Source organism: Ambystoma mexicanum, chromosome 2q (genome assembly GCF_040938575.1).
Source record: "Ambystoma mexicanum isolate Mex_15411 chromosome 2q, UKY_AmexF1_1, whole genome shotgun sequence".
NCBI lineage: Eukaryota > Metazoa > Chordata > Amphibia > Caudata > Ambystomatidae > Ambystoma > Ambystoma mexicanum.
The window spans coordinates 949,093,712-949,110,580 of NC_090924.1; positions in this window are offsets into that span (position 1 = coordinate 949,093,712).

The window sequence follows — 16,869 nt, forward strand, 5'->3', positions numbered from 1 at the left end:
GTACGTTGTGCCGGTCGGCAGAATGTCTGAGATTTCGCTCTGAAAACAGACTTGGGGTTACTTGTGTTTTAGGCTTTCCCCTTGGCGGCCAGGTAGGTGCACCCACACATATGAGGTATTGTTTTCATCGGGACACCTTTGGGAACGCGTGACGGTAGGCCATGTGTTGTTGGGGGCGTGTTTCGGTGGGTGCGTCGAGCAAAATGTGCAGAAAAAGCATTTTTTTTCCCCACATTTCGGACTTTGCGGGGCTGTCTGGGTAATAAATTCTGGGGCGATGTGAGCAAATCATACCTCTGCGGATTCCCACGGGTGTCCTCTTTTCGGAAATGCATGGGGTTCCCTGTTTTCCTCGGTGGCTTGGACACACGAGGCCCATGTCTGTACGTTGTGCCGGTCGGCAGAATGTCTGAGATTTCGCCATGAAAACAGACTTGGGGTTACTTGTGTTTTAGGCTTTCCCCTTGGCGGCCAGGTAGGTGCACCCACACATGTGAGGTACCGTTTTCATCGGGACACCTGTGGGAACGCGTGACTGTAGGTCATGTGTTGTTGGGGGCGCGTTTTGATGGGTGCGTCGAGCAAAATGTGCAGAAAAAGTGTTTTTTTCCCGACATTTCGGACTTTGCGGGGCTGTCTGGGTAAAAAATTCTGGGGCGATGTGCGCAAATCATACCTCTGCGGATTCCCACGGGTGTCCTCTTTTTGGAAATGCATGGGGTTCCCTGTTTTCCTCAGTGGCTTGGACACCCGAGGGCCATATCTGTACGTTGTGCCGGTCGGCAGAATGTCTGAGATTTCGCTCTGAAAACAGACTTGGGGTTACTTTTGTTTTAGGCTTTCCCCTTGGCGGCCAGGTAGGTGCACCCACACATGTGGGGTACCGTTTTCATCGGGACACCTGTGGGAACGCGGGACGGTAGGCCATGTGTTGTGTTTGTGTGGTTTTCATAACGTTTTGACCCATTTGCTGGTGCCCTTTGTCTCACAACCCTTTCTTTTCCCAAATGTGACCTACATTTAGTCGCTGCTTTATCCACCATACACTTTTGTAACCTGCACAAGTCACCTACCCTTGAAAAGGTCTGCCTGTGCTCTTTCAAAACATGTATGGCTGCCGTTCCTCACCACATTGGTTTTCCCAATTTACACATGCTAAGTCCGTCTGGTCAGGCTGTGAGCGTAAAACTCCTGTGTACCATAGCTCAGTGTTTGGCTTGTGGTATTGCTTGTTTTGTAAAAACACTACAAAAATGGTATGCTCTCCTAACTGCAAGAGTCGTGGGAATGTAGCGGAGCATTGCTTTTCTCAAAATTCATAGAAGCCATTGCCGTACCAAGCCAACCATGTCCAACACATACCTTTTTTTTCAGTCATTTTCCCGGTTTTTCCCCATTCGATGGCAGTTTCCCCTACCTAGTTGTTGCCTGACCTATGCAAATCACCCCTTCCTAAGCTTGGAATTTTGTCTACTTTTCAGAAATATATGCCTTTCTGTCCTCCAATTTGGCTTTCCTGCCCTTTTCTTCCATTCCGTCCATGCATGTCCAATTGGCAAAAATGGCAAAAATCGCCTACCACTCACAAAACGGTTGATAACCACATCAAAATAATTTTTTGCCATTTCCACTCAACCTGTTCCTGAAAGCCACGACATTGGGGAACTCAGCACAGCAAACCATTTGTTCCTAGCTCTTACAGGCTTCTTTGTACATCATTTTATTGGCATTTTTTGAAAAAACCCAACATTTTCACTCTTTTTCCTTATTTTCTCTCACCCCCCTACAGCAACCTGGGATTCCCGGGTGGCGTTACGACCGCCTACATGTGGGAAAAAAAGGAGCCAAATTTGGCCGAGATATCTCATGTAACAAAAAAGTTACAAGCCATTGAATGGCCACATACCAAAATCACCAAAAAAGGCCCTGGCACTGGGGAGAAATACCCATGGCACTTAAAAGGTTAATATCAGTGTGTATAGGACGATATTACCAAATTACTGTGAATGCAAGCAGATGTTCAAGGCTAAATGATAATGATATGTTAATATATAACACTTCCGCTTAAGCGCTTGCACGTGCAATATCACCCAACCTGTGTTGGTTCTCATTTATCGGCCTCCAAAGGCTGAAAGGCTGAGTTGAGGTGTTTAAGAACAGGCCAAATCAGTGACTCACCACTTGAAGTGTGCCTGGAAATAAACCTTTATGAGTCTGGCAATTATTGGATAGAATTCCAGAAAGACAAATTATGTGTTATTCCTATTCTTTCTTATTAAGCGTCACTGCTCAAAGAGATAAACTTGTGGAATCCCATTTTTTTTTTAGAGGCCTGAACAAGAAAGTCAGCCACTCCAAAAATAAAGAGCCACATGACACTGTCGAATGCCCAGGAGCTTACATTAAAAAAAAAAAAAAAATTACAAATCTTTTTTTTCCTAGGGGTAGCAAGGGAGAACACAGGGGTAGCAAGGGAGAGCTCAGGGGGCGCAACTGCGACCCCTGGCGACCACCAAATGACGTCCCTGACTGTTCCAATCAGGGCTACTCTTTTTCTGACACTATTAGTCCTTGCAAATCTAATGACAATATTGTCCCTGCCACCATCTTGGGTGGCACCACGGGTCGGAAAATAGAATCTGTAGGCATGCACCAACACTTTGTCACAATTTGAGGCACTGCATTTACTAATACCTTAATATCATAACGAAATATATATATATATATCTGGGACCACAGGAGCCCCATGTACTAGTGACTCCCTTGCTATTGCATTGATTATTACCATTGCTTGAGCAACACACATCCCTGGAGTGGAACACACTACCCCTTGATCTGTGAATAATACAGTTATATTTATTTTACTGAGCAGATCCCTACCCAACAAGCTCCCCGGGGAACTCTCTGAATATACCAAGGGAGCTACTACCTCCCCTCCCACTTTCATCTCCAGCTCCTCAGTGTATGGAACTGTAGAAATAGCCCAAAAGAATCCCTGCATGTAAAGAGTTTTACCTGATAATGGAAAGTTCACCTCCATGATGCATGATTTGGTTGCACCTGAATCTACCATAAATATAAATTGCCTGTTTCCTATTTCCTCTTCCACCAAGGGCTCCTTTTCAGGGTGTGCGGTCATCAATAGGATTGGACATGCAAGTGCTTTCTGTGGGCTGTCCTAATCAGAATATGTATTTGTCCTGGGGAATGAAAAAGGGCCGCCCCTGTCATTGTAACTAGTTGGAATGGGATGCCTGTTCCCCCCGCCATTCTGTTAAACTGTATTCCCTCACCCTGCTGTAGTTGTTGCCCAAGTTGCCCTTGCCTATCAGCCCCATAAGGGAACAGATTTTGACCCCCTCACCAAATTGCTGTTGTAGCCTTCCTTGAGGCCCTTGGAACCCCTGCACTGAAGGTGATGGCCCATAATTAAATCTCATCCCAGGCCTGTTGCTGCATTCCCTTGCGAAATGCCCCCATTTCCTGCAACACCAGCACTGTGATGTTCCCAGTCCTCCTCCCCGAGGCCCAATCCTCCCAAAGCCTCTTGCTCCTCGAAATCCTCCTTTTCCCTTTGGTGCTCCTTCATACTACCACTGTGGGTTGGGGTACTGTCCCCCCTCACCCCATTGTCCCTGTCCTCCTTCACCCCATAGTGCCGCAGTTGTGGCATTCCCAATTTGTTGAGTATCTCCTGTCCTTTCCCCCTGAGCCGGTGCCTTCACGGGTGCTTGAACGACAACCTTATTTCCTTTCTTTTCCACTATTTTTGCCTCATCAATTTGCCGCTTCCGGGCTGTTTCCGTGCCCTGCTACTTGATTCTGTTTACAATTGTGGACTATTATACTTTGAATCTCTGCCCACCATTTGGCTTCAATTCCCACAATTTTATCTAGTGCCTTCTGGACCTCCTTTGGTAGTCTCCTCTTTACAATAAAATAGAAAAATTGTACTGTCTCAACTCTCCACATTTCCTGTAACTTAAGAATAAACCAAACTGGGTCCTCATCATCACCCACTGTGCAATGCATTAAAGAATATAACTCAGGGGTATCTGGGTACTTCCTTCATAGGGCATCCCATACCCTTGCCCTTACCTCATCAAAGGCTGTTCCATCATGTTCATTATCTGAAAGACTTAACGCAGCCCTTGCCCATATGTCCCCAGCAGGTTCCCATGTCATGACCTACAGAACGCGCCCCTTTTGGGCTTCCTGGTCCTTGTCTCAGCGGGGCTTACACTCCCTGGTACTCCTAACATGGCCGTCCAGCGTGAAACACCTTCCTCGCTCCACACGTTGGACGTAGCATGTTCTATTAATAGACCACACCCCCTGCGGCTCCGCACGTCTCAATGCTATTGCGAAGTAGCGACCAGATGTGTGCTCCGTAGCTCGCAGTATTGTTTTCCCTGATTCTGTCCCTTCTAAACTCCATTCCTAGTCCCTATCCTTTCCTTCTTACTTCCTGGGCTCGTGTGCTGTGTAGTGCACCCTCTTACTTTCCTGGATTCCTGGATCGTTGCATCCCGGAACTTTGAACGCACGCTGAGTCGGAAGAGACTCGTGCAGCCTTATTCAAGACCTGATCCGTCCACAAGAAGGCATCGACCAAGAAATCCAGCAAAGATCGGACTCAGGTGAGAAGGGGGGAACTCCTTCACAGTTTGAGACGCCACCCGACCAAACTCAATATGGACATGGAAGCGGCCGTTCAGGACCTGATGCGTGGCATGCAAGAACTATCAACCGAGGTACAGAATCCCAAAGCGGAAAACGCCGCTCTTAAGCAATTGGTTCTATCCCGTGATTCTGCCACAAAAGAAAGTGTGTTGCTGGGCGGCATAGTTGACAAATACGATGGGTCGGCAAAAACCCCTCGTGGATTCCTGGATTCATGTTTGGTCCACTTTACCTTTAAGCCCTACTACTTTTCGACTCCCAGAGCTACAGTGGGTTTCATAATTTCTCACCTTTCAGGAAATGCATTAACCTGGGCTACGCCCCTTGTTAATTCCGGCGATGCCCTCCTAGATGACTATGATGGGTTCATACAGGCCCTTAAAACCATGTGTGATCGCCCAGAGCAGGTCTAGAGTGCCCAGGAACGCCTGTTAGACTTCCAGCAGGGATCCCAGGATATGTTCACCTTTGTAACCCGATTCAAGCAATTAGCCAAGGAAGCTGATTGGTCCCCTGAGGCGAGTTCTACCCTTTTCAGGAGAGGACTGAATGAGGATATTAAGGATGAGTTGGCCTGAGTGGCTTGCCCAAACTCATTCCAGGCACTAATGGACCTTGCCATGCAAATAGACTTTCGAATCCAGGAAAGGAAGGCAGAGAAGAAGAAATCCAGAGGAAATCCTCTGAAAGTGTCCTTTGAGAATACCAACAAGACGGACACAAAGCCAGGCTCAGTCACTGAACCAGAACCCATGCAGATGGGAGCCTTCCGTGGACCTATATCCCTGCAAGAAAGGATGAGAAGGATCCATATGGGGTTGTGCATGTATTGTACCTCAGATAAACACTTGGTTAGGAAGTGACCTCTAGCCCCTCCTCGGCGTTCAGGAAACGCCAGCTCCCGATCCTAGATGGAGCAGAGCTTCGGGAGAGAGATGTTTGCTCCACATCAATTCCATCCTTGAATTCTCCTGGACAAAACAATTTGGTGATACTGCAGGCCTTCCTATCGCCCTCCAAGAATAAGACCTATTCCATCTTGGCCTTGGTAGACTGCGGAGCTATGGGAATTTTCATTGATCAAGATTGGGTTGTTAGTCATCATATTCCATACGAGACACGAAGCACCATGCAGCTGGTGGAAGCAATAGACGGAAGACCCCTCACTTCAGGGCCCATAAGCCCGCAGACTAAAGAGATTCAGCTTTCTATAAACCATCATCAAGAGCGGATCAGATTTGACATCATTAAGTCAGATCATTAACCCATGGTATTGGGTATGCCCTGGTTACAGAAGCACAATCCGTATATCAACTGGACAGCAGGATCACTATTCCTCTGCTCAGAGTTTTGTATGTCTCACTGTCTATTCCTGGATCCCTCCTTGATACCCCCTAAAGAACCACCAAGAGACCAGCAAACACCACTCATGGTTCCCGATATCATACAAGTCCCTGAGGCCTATCAAGGATATGCTGATGTACTTTCAACTGCCATAATCCAGGCTTACCCTCTCACAGACCTGAAGACTGCGCCATAGATACCGATCCCTCAGCAGTGATTCCCTTCAGCAGAATGTTCATCCTTTCCGAACCTGAAAAGAAGGCCCTCCGAGAATACCTGGATACCAACCTCAAAAATGGCACCATAAGACCTTCTAAATCTCCAGCGGGTGCTTCGTTGTTCTTTGTTCCCAAGAAGGACACCAAGGAGCTCAGACCTTGCCTCGACTATCGTGGCTTAAATCAATGCACCCTCAAAGACCGGTACCCATTGCCCTTGATCTCGGATATCCTGGAAGCTGTGAGAGGCGCCGTAATATTCATGAAGTTGGATCTCCGGGGTGCCTACCATTTGATCCGTGTCCAGAAAGGATATGAATGGAAAATAGCTTTTAGAACACCCTTTGGTCACTCTGAATATCTAGTCATGCCCTTTGGACTAGCTAATGCCCCCGCAGTTTTTCAGCGTTTCATGGATAGGGTGTTCTCAGACATGTTATTCCTCTTCGTCATTGTCTATCTGGACGACATATTGATCTTTTCCAAGGACCTTCTAAAGCATGAAGAACATGTTAAGGCAGTATTGCAACGACTCTGTGAACACACACTTTTAGCCAAACCCGAAAAATGCTTGTTTCACGTTACTTCTGTTCACTACCTAGGATTCATCCTTAGCCCAGAAGGAATTGGTATGGACCCTTCAAAGGTAAAGGCCATACTGGCATGGCCCGCTCCCACGTCTGTGAAAGAAGTTCAATCCTTTCTGGGGCTTGCCAATTTCTACCAGAAGTTCATATCCACCTTTTCCGAGATCGTTCAACCGATCTATGCTCTCTTAAAGAAAGACACCCCCTTTATCTGGTCTACACCGCAAGATAAGGCATTCCAACGTTTAAAGGCAGAGTTTACGCAAGCCCCCATCTTAGCCCAACCCGACATAAATCGACCATTCCTAGTGGAAACGGATGCCTCTAACCACGCCATAGGAGCGGTGTTGAAGCAGGAATTTGAGGATAAACTGGAACACCCCATTGCTTACCTTTCACGAACCCTGACTCCCAGTGAGACACACTACTCCGTCCTGGAAAAGGAACTGTTAGCTACCCGCCAAGCCTTCACTGAATGGCGACATCTACTTCTGGGTGCTAGACATCCAGTTTAGGTCCGCACGGACCATCGGAATCTTCAAATTCTACAGTCATTGGAGTGTAGGAACAGTCGTCAGGCGCGTTGGGCATACTTCTTTGCCCAGTACCAGTTCCACATCACTCATGTTCCCGGATCACAAAACCTGATTGCTGACGCCTTATCTCGACGTCCTGACTATGTAACTACTGAAGATAGGGCCTACCCTAAGATGTTTCCCCACACAATCTTTGTAGCTCAAGCAGTCAATCTCCTGGAAGAAATTCAAGTGCAAACCCAATCCTCTGAATTGTGGAAGGATATTTCAAGGAAGAATCAATGGAATATAAGTGTCAAGGAAGGATATTTATTTAAGGACAATGGACTGGTCATTCCCACACAGAAATTACAACAAAGAATAATAAACCTCTGTCATGATACCCTTCACTCCAGACATCGTGGCATAACCAGCACCCTCCGCCTCATACAAAGACAGTTTTGGTGGCCTGGAATGAAGACCGACATACAGCAGTACGTCCAAGTTTGTGTTATCTGTAGTCAAAGTAAACATGATAACAAGAGACCGGCGGGTCTTCTACTGCAACCTACACAGCCAACAAGGCCATGGGAATTCATTGCTACAGACTTCATTGTGGAATTACCACCTTCCCGAGGATACACGACCATCATGGTTACCATTGACTTGTTCACTCATATGGCTCATTTTACACCGCTGTGTAAGTTACCATCCTCGTCCCAACTTGCTGGAATCTTTCTGAAACACATATTCAGTCTGCATGGACTTCCTTCCAAGATCATTTCTGATCGAGGACCTCAATACGTCTCACAATTCTGGAAACATCTTTGTCGCATTTTGGTAATCCAACGCACCCTCTCATCAGGTTATCATCCCCAAACCAACGGTGCCACAGAACATGCTAATCAGAACCTGGAACAGTATCTTTGATGTTTCGCCACCAAGGTTCAGGATGACTGGTCACTCCTGATACCCGTGGCTGAATTCGTCTACAACAATTCCGATCATTCAGCACTTAAGACCAGTCCCTTTTATTGTAGCCAAGGTTTCCATCCATCGGTTCTACCCTCTGTTCTCCCTCATCCCACGCCGGTACCTACTGTCGACTCCTGGATCGAAACCCTCATCAACGTACACCAGGAGGCCAAAGAAAATTTAGAGAAGGCCAGAACACAGACTAAGAGGTATGCAGATTCCAAAAGAAGACCAGGGCCTTCTTATGCAAGTGGTGATCAAGTCTGGTTGTCCTCGAAATTACTACCCCGACATCTACGGCCAAACAAATTGGCCCCTCGGTACTATGGTCCATTTCCCATCAAAGAAATTATAAATCCAGTCTCATACCGGATCAAACTACCAGACTCCTGGAAGAAAATTCACCCAGTTTTTCACACGTCCTTATTAAAACCCTACATCCAATCCTCCCGGAAATCCTGCAGACCCCCTACTGGTCGACAACCAACTGGAATATGAAGTGTCCAGAATATGCGACTCCAGGTATAAACGGGGTCAGCTTCAATACCTGGTTGAATGGAAGGGATATCCCCCTAGTGAAAGAACCTTGGAACCACTTTCTAATCTCAAGACCCCTCGACTGCTCAGAAAATTTCACCTCATACACCCGGGCAAACCTGGAGGAATGGGTCTTCGGAGGAGGCATGCTGTCATGACCTACAGAACGCGCCCCTTTTGGACTTCCTGGTCCTTGTCTCAGCGGGGCTTACACTCCCTGGTACTCCCAACATGGCCGTCCAGCGTGAAACACCTTCCTTGCTCCACACGTTGGACGTAGCGTGTTCTATTAATAGACCATGCCCCCCACGGCTCCGCGCGTCTCAATGCTATTGCGAAGTAGCGACCAGACGTGTGCTCCGTAGCTCGCTGTATTGTTTTCCCTGATTCTGTCCCTTCTAAACTCCATTCCTAGTCTCTCTCCTTTCCTTCTTACTTCCTGGACTCATGTGCTGTGTAGTGCACCCTCTTACTTTCCCGGATTCCTGGATCGTTGCATCCCGGAACTTTGAACGCACGCTGGAGTCGGAAGAGACTCGTGCAGCCTTATTCAAGACCTGATCCGTCCGCAAGAAGGCATCGACCAAGAAATCCAGCAAAGATCGGACTCAGGTGAGAAGGGGGGAACTGCTTGACACCCCAACTATGGTGACCAGTAAACTCTTAAAGTCTCCTACTGCTAAGGCTACCCCTGCTGTTTGTTTTTCAAACTCCTAGATCCATTTACTAGCTCTGTCTACAAGCTGGGGGGAAGCTTTAGTAAAATTATTTTTGTCCTTTTGAGACCATGGCACATACTCTGTTATCCCTACTCCTCTATGTATTAGAGGCATCTGCATATGTGTTTTGTTTTGTACCCCTTTAGTATTCTTCTGATCTTGAACTACCATGATTAAATCTGGTCTGTTTCTTGGTCTGTCCCTCCCCACTGCCTCTTGTGGCAGGGACGGGGTTCTCACTGCCTCTTCTCCTTGATCTCCTTCTTGCCCTGCCTCTTCATTATTTCTACCCCCTTGATCTTCCCCTCCATTATCCCTTGCTTGTTCTACTTCTTGTCCGAGGACTGTCCATACTCTCTGCACATCATCTTTTTCAACACAAACACTTCCTATTGCCCCAGGGTTTAACCTAAACAAAAAATCATCTGAATTCCAATCCCCTGTTTTCTGCACCGGTACCCTTATTTCTGGTGATACTTCTTCAGGTTCTTGTAACCTGGCCAACCTTTCATGCAATGCTCTTAGCTCATTATCAATGTCTACTTGTGGACCCTCCGGGTACACTAATGCTACGGGCATATTAGAGCTTGTGGATGGGTTATATAGAGGTGCAAAAGCTCTTGAGCTCCCCCCCTAGTTGCTAATCCTGCTAATCCTGTTGACACTCTTTTTACCGCTGGAGGCGTATAGACTGGGTTTTTATACCCTACTGCAGGTTTAGGCATTACGGGGTATATCCCTTACATTAGATCACTTTTTCACCTTCCTGTTCTCCCATATCCTCAACTAATTTACAGAGATCTAGAATCTCTTCTCTTTTTTGGGACTTGTTCCCTTCATATTTTGCTGCTACAAAGAAGGAAATTTGTTCTAGCATGTTTCTGTTATGGGAGCCCTGCTCTGGCCAGGAGCAGGATGTACCCCCTTTCTTTGTTTCTACTATCAATTGTTTATTTATTCTGTCACAATACAGTGGGAGAACCCCATGCATGTGTTTTATTGGAGTGTCTTGCTCCATAATGTTGCGCGCGTCCCCAATGATTCACTTAAACCCTACTACTATGCTGCACGTTCTTCAAAAATACAGATCAACTCACTTTTTCCCCACCCCCTTTTACACTTTCTTCACTTTGATTTCACCCACACACACACCGCGACTCATCCACCTTCCTTCCTTTTTTACCACAAAAGACAGCAAGAGAAAATATAAAAAAGTGACTCAACTCCAGGCTCATTCCTTAATTCCGAGCCACTACGTAATACCACTTATTGCTTTTATCGTCATAAGAAGAATAATGTGTGGTACTACCTTCTCAGCCTGTTTATAATGGCTGAGGATCCCTTACCTCCCAGTCCTCATAAGCTGGGGATCCCTTTCCTTCCCTTTCCATTATAAAAAGTTGAAAAACAGAAATACGTGACAATTTCAATACATGACCCACTTTTTATCCAATCTACTCCTAAACACATCACCTGAAATACAATCTATCCTATCCACTCTTATGCCTTATCACCAAAAGTCCTATCCCATAATACATCACCAAGTCCTTCTTCCATTGACCGCGTACAATATCTTTCACATCACCATAATATCCTTTCACATCCCCATAATATCTTTCACATCACCAAATATTTTGTTCACATCACCATATCATTCCCATCATCACATCATCATATCACATACATTTTCCCATTTTGTTATCACCTGCAAGACTATACTCACATGAGCGTTGTTCACTTGAATTTCCCTCTGTTACGAAGTCCCCATGCCTATTGTGCTGGAGCCACGCCCTGCTCCAGTGAGCAGAATGGATTTCTTTTCAAATCGCTTCTACTAAAGGCTCAGGATACATGGGTTTTTTGAATTAGGAGTCTGATCACTACAGTTGGGCTTGGCTGACCTGCCTGGGGCTTCGCAAAGCACAGGGGAAGAAACTAAGTATCACGTCGGGATCACCACTGAAAGCAAACCCCAACTTACAGGGCCGCCCTTAAATATAGGGGACCCATAATCACACTTAAACTAGAGTAAATGCACCCCTCCAGGGAATTAAAGCCATGAGTCTATCTTGTAAGAGATAACAAAACTTTAATCTTTACAGATCATGAGGATTGGGGGCTGCCATTTCCAACCAGCATTCTGTCCTCTGTGGCTGGCTGTAACGCTCACCTGATTCCCGTAGAGGCGCCGGTCTTGACTGGGCGTATACCGTATCTTCAAAGGTGATGTGTAACACACGGCTGGCTCTTTGGGCTGGACCTCTGTGCACTGTATGTCTGACTTGAAGGGTAAGATGTCTGCAGATAGAAAATATGGGATTAAGGAACTGGGTTATTGAATGTCTCTCTCTTCTTCCCTTTCTCTTCTCCTGTAGAACCCCAAAGGTTAACGCTCTCACCTTAGGTAAGTGAACGCTGTGCTCTCCATCTGCCTCGGGGCAGGGTGCTGTAACCAGTTTCTTCACTGGATAAGGGGAGCAGGCCTCTTGACTTCAGAGGACTGCTGTCCGTCGTTTACTGCACGAACGGTAAGTTTCGAGTAATTCTAATGTCTTTAAAGTCTTTAGTAATGATGTCTCTTGTTTTGCAGGGTTCCGGCGATGGCGGATGACGGGCTGAAGTGAGTTGAAGATGGAGCCCGTGTGATGAATAGAAGCGCCTGGAAGCACGTAAGTAAGCGCTTGTTGCCTGCTTCACGATGCGCTCTAACTGTCTTTTTATTTTGCAGGTAAAAGTTCGGAGCGGCTGCAGGGTGCCGGAATACCCACTGGGTTAGATGTGGAAAGGAGTAATGGCACGTGAGTATTAAAGTTCCCCAATGTCTTTAAACGCACCTTGTTTTGTCTTTCGGATGCGGGATGCAGCGCCGAAGGCCTCCGGAGCGTGCGAAGAGTTGGTAAGCTTTTGTCTTTCAGATGCCGGAATGCAGCGGGAGGCGTTGGTGACAGCCGATGGACCAGGTAAGTGAAGAGCTGTCACTGAAGACCGTAATGCTAACCTGTTCTTTCTTGTCTTTATAGGTGTTGCTAAAGACTGGATTCAGGATGGTAAGCCTTTTTCCTTAGGCCCAGGATCAGATGCAGAAGACACGATGAGCGTTCTGCTGCAGAGGATGCAGAATAACGCAAAGCAAGATTCATCCATCGGGTGTGGTTTAAATAGCCTCCTGTAGTGCTTAGGTGTCTCCTTCCACAGCCACGCCTAAGAAAAGAGTTCCTGCTTTCCAGAAGAGTTCCAGTGTTCTGAATCTAGGGAGTGGCTCCTGCCCCACCCAACAGGAAAAGTAGTTCCAAACAGAAGAGGATCAGAGGCTCAACTGGCAGGCAAGTAAGCAGCATGGTCTGCTGCAGGTAAGTCCACCCAAGCATTATGAGCCCGGCGCTTCCAGCGCTGGGACTGGGCATATTTATGAGCCTGGTGCCACTGGCGCCAGGACTGGGTCCAAAAGGTCCCAATTGGGACTGGTTGGCACTCGGAACCTGGGTTATGGATCTGCTTCCAAGGGAGTTGGGAAAACCCTGACCTTTTGGAAGCAGAGATCATGACAGTACCCCCCCTCAAGGCCCCTTCCAAACCGGGCTTCTCCGGGGGTTTTGGCTTGTCAGGAAATGTTCGGTGAAATCTTTTGATTAGGCGAGGAGCGTGGACATATTCAGCAGGTTCCCAGGATCTCTCTTGGGGGCCGTAGCCTTTCCAGTCAATTAGGTAAAATAGTTTAGATTTGGAGATCTTGGAGTCCAGAATGCTTTTGACTTCAAACTCGAGTTCTCCATCAACTAGGATAGGTTTTGGAGATTTAGTTAGTCGGGTTTGAGGTTGCACGGGTTTTAATAGAGAGACGTGGAAGACCGGATGTATCTTCATGTGCGGGGGCAAGTCCAACTTGACCGCTACTGGGTTTACTATGGTAGTGATGGAATAGGGACCAAGGTATCTTGGGTTGAATGTGCGTGGCCCTTTTAGAGGTAGATATTTGGTGGATAACCAGACTTGATCCCCTACTTGATATTGAGGGGCTTCCTTCCGATGTTGATCTGCTCCTTTCTTGTATTGTTCTTTAGCCCTTTGAAGGTGAGAAACAGCTTCCTTAAAGGCTTGGGTGATTGTAGAATGCAGGTAGTCTACTGCTGGTGTTTCAAGATCTTGGAGGGGATCCAACTCCGAGGTTCGAGGGTGACTGCCGTACAAAAGAAAAAACGGGGTTTTCCCAGTTCCCGAATGGACAGAGTTATTGTAGGCATATTCGGCTATCCAAAGGATGTCTTTCCAAGTTTTTTCAGTTTGTTGCAGCATGCAGCGTAAATACTGTTCCAGAGTTTGATTGGTCCTCTCGGTTTGTCCGTCGGTCTGAGGGTGGTGACTGGTCGATAGTCTCACATCAATTTGAGCCGACCGACAGCAACTTCGCCAAAAATGCGAAATAAATTGACTACCTCGATCCGAAATTAGAACCGAAGGAAAACCGTGCAGTCGGACGATGTTTTCGAGAAATTCTCGGGCCAGAGTTGCTGCTGTTGGCAAGCCTTTGAGCGGAATGAAATGCGCCATCTTGGAGAATAAGTCCACGATTACTAGAATCGTATTGTATCCGGAGCATGGAGGTAGATCGGTGATGAAGTCCATAGAAAGCGTATGCCAAGGGCGAGGTGGGATGTCAATAGGGCGTAAGAGGCCTGCTGGTCTTTCCTTTTGACTCTTGTTTTGGGCGCATACTCCACAGGACATTATAAAGTCTCTGATATCTTTTTTCCAAGACGGCCACCAGAAGTAGCGCTTGATCTTTTCTGAGGTCTTGGCCATACCGGGATGTCCTTCCATTAAAGAATCGTGACAACAAGAGATTACTTTTTTCTGTAAATCTGTGCTGGGTAGGTATAATCGTTCTTGGAAATACAATAAGTTGTCCTTTACTGCAAAGTCCTTTCCCTGCAGATGCCAATTCTGTATGTCTGCTGGAGTTACAAGTTGCCTGGCCTTATCCTTAACTTCCTCTATGGATTCTGTGGCGATTACACCCAGAATTCTTTGTTCGGGAATGATTGGTACAGGTTTAGGGTTGATCAAGTGTTCTTCCACTCCCATCCGAGAAAGGGCATCAGCTTTACCGTTCTTTGTACCAGGTCGATAGGTAATTATGAAGTCAAACTCGGCAAAGAATAATGCCCAACGGAGTTGTCTAGAGGATTGGGCTTTTGCGGTTTTCAAATATTGCAGGTTTCGGTGATCCGTAATCACAGTAACGGTGTGTCGGGCCCCCAGCAGATAATGCCGCCAAGCCTTAAAGGCAGACTTGATAGCCAGAAGTTCCTTGTCAGTAATCGTGTAATTGATTTCAGGAGGCGAGAATTTGCGGGACCAAAATGCCACGGGATGCAACTGATTGGTTACCGGGTCCTTTTGTGATAGAACTGCCCCCATGGCAAGGCTTGAAGCATCAGTTTCCACGATGTAGGGGAGTTCGGGGCGAGGGTGTTTTAAGATTGGTGCAGAGATAAATTTAGTCTTCAAATCCTGGAAAGCTTGTTCCGCCTCGGTAGACCATTCAAAACGTTTGTTTTTCTTTAACAAGGCAGTGATGGGCTGGACTATTCGAGAGAATTCGGGGATAAACCTGCGGTAAAAGTTAGCGAAGCCTAACATGCTTTGCACACCTTTTACGGAGGATGGTGATGGCCATTTGAGAACTGCATCGACCTTCTTTGAATCCATACGCACTCCGCCAGGTGATAATATGAATCCCAAGAATTCAACTTCAGTCACGTTGAAAACACATTTTTCCAACTTAGCGAAAAGTTTGTATTGACGCAATCTTTCGAGGACCATTTTCACGTGTTTCCGATGTTCAGATTCCGATGAAGAATAAACGAGGATGTCGTCAATGTAAACAACAACACACACATCTATGAGCTCTTTGAGGACATCGTTCATAAAATATTGAAAGGCGGCCGGGGCATTGCAAAGTCCGAAGGGCATGACCTGATATTCAAATAGTCCATACTTGGTGCGGAAGGCCGTCTTCCATTCATCGCCCTCTTTTACTCGTACCAAGTGGTAAGCTCCTCTAAGATCCAGCTTTGTATATATGCATGCTTTTCTGACTTGGTCCAGGAGTTCAGGGATCAAAGGTAACGGATATCTATTCTTAACGGTGATCTGGTTCAGGGAGCGATAATCTATACAAGTTCTAAGGTCTCCTTCCTTTTTTGGAACGAAGAACAAAGCTGAAGAAGCAGGGGACTTGGAAGGACGAATAAACCCATTTGCCAGGTATTGATCCAGGTATTGCCGAAGGTGAAGGTTCTCAGGCTCGGTGAGGGCATAAATTCTACTACAAGGAGGAGTAGATCCAGGTATCAGGTCTATCTGGCAGTCATAAGACCTATGAGGAGGTAGAGAGTTAGCCTGATCCTTCCGGAAAACATCTTGGTATTCTAGGTATTCGGGAGGTAACTGGGGAGTCTCTGAAGAAATTGCTGCCAGTGCAACACCAGGTGGAGGGTGACAAGTAGAGACACATTCTGGAAACTGGACCGTTCTTGCTCGCCAATCGATCAGAGGATTGTGTTTCTCTAACCAAGGTATTCCTAGTATAATCTGAAACTGAGGGGCCTTGATCACATCGAACACGATCTTCTCATGGTGTCCATCTTGACTTACTAGCGTCACCTCTTGAGTGGTATGCGTTACTGGCCCGGAGGCTATCTCCGTACCATCCACCGTAGTAATGACGTCCTTTACAGCCTTGGGACAAAGAGTTAGATTCATCCTCAAAACCATTTCATGATCCACATAATTGCCGATGGCACCGCTGTCGACGTAAGCTTCAATTGCATGTAATCGATCCGGATTATCAGGGCTAATGAGGACCATAGGTATCACGAAATGCGAGGTCACGGAACTGGTTTTCACGCTCGGCAAGAGGACCTCTATTCTTGTTGGGCGAGGTCGTTTCCCTGCTCAGAGTTTGTAACTTTGGTAACTGCAGCTCCTACTGCCTTCTTGGCAGGTTTCACCGGACAGTCTCGAAGAAAGTGCCCTGAGTTTCCGCAATAGAGGCATAATTGCAACTGTTTTCTCCTTTCCCGCTCCTTTTGTGTTAGAGGACCTTTCAGACCCCCTATTTGCATGGGTTCCCCGGGGTCTACTCCTTTGGAAGGAGTTGGCGGTTTGGAAAATACTCGAGCATCAAACTTGGAACGATCGGCCTTCCTGTTCTGCAGTCTGTGATCTATTTGAATGACTAAGTCTATATAGTCCGAACAATCTTGTGGGGGATTCACTACTTGGGCTA